The sequence below is a fragment of the Pteropus vampyrus genome, unplaced genomic scaffold (genome assembly GCF_000151845.1).
Source record: "Pteropus vampyrus isolate Shadow unplaced genomic scaffold, Pvam_2.0 Scaffold5, whole genome shotgun sequence".
NCBI lineage: Eukaryota > Metazoa > Chordata > Mammalia > Chiroptera > Pteropodidae > Pteropus > Pteropus vampyrus.
Window position 1 is genome coordinate 813,897 of NW_011888786.1, and position 909 is coordinate 814,805.

Sequence of the window (909 nt, forward strand, 5' to 3'; positions counted from 1 at the left end):
GTGAGTACTAGAGAGGCGAAATTTGAAGTCATTGGTACATAGATGATATTCGAAGCCCTGGGAAGAGTCAAGGCGAAGGCGAGGAGGTCGAGGAGAGAGGCTGCGGTCACCACCAGCTAGAGGCACAGCCAAGTGAGGAGCTCTGGTGCCAAGGGAGGAGGAAAACCATCAAAGCGCAGTGTCGTGGAGCCTAAGGAAGTATCCGAGAAAACGTGAGTGGCTCTGTCAAGAAAAGTTGGGTCAAAGAAGTGATCGGTGGATTTGGCATGCTTGAGATCACTGGGGACCTTGAACAGAGAAGCCCTTGGGAGCGAGAGGAGATGAGAACTCTTCCTCTCCACTACCACACTCCTGAGTCATACCCTCCTCCTCTATTTTCGAGGTGACATCCCTACCCCAATGTTGTCCCTCACCAGCCTCCCCTCACATCACCACCATGTTGCACAGGCCTAAACATGACTGTCCTATAGTCACGCCGGTTGGTGTTGCTTCTTTATGACAAGGCCCTTCACCGTCAGGCCCCCAAACAACCTTTCTCGCCCTATCGCCCATATCCGGGACTCTTGTCCAGATGATTTCTCATTTCTCAAGTGATGTCCCTGCCTACTTCTCCATGCTTGAGCATTTAGGTTCCTTCCACGGCAGGCCGATTCTAAGACTTTGCTCATAGAACCCATGTAGAGTCTTCTCAGAGTCTTCTCTGGCCCTCCCCACCTTCTGCTCACTTGGCAGAGCTGGGGAAGGGGCAGTGGGCAGCAGGGGGAGAGACATGGGCACCTCGCTTCTAATTCTGGCTCTGTCACTAATAAGCTTGGTGACGTGAATCAAAGTGCCTCCCTGCTTTGAGCCCCGACATCCTACTCTCTGAAATGAGGGGGTTTGCCTGGGCTGGTTTAAAAATCCTTCTCC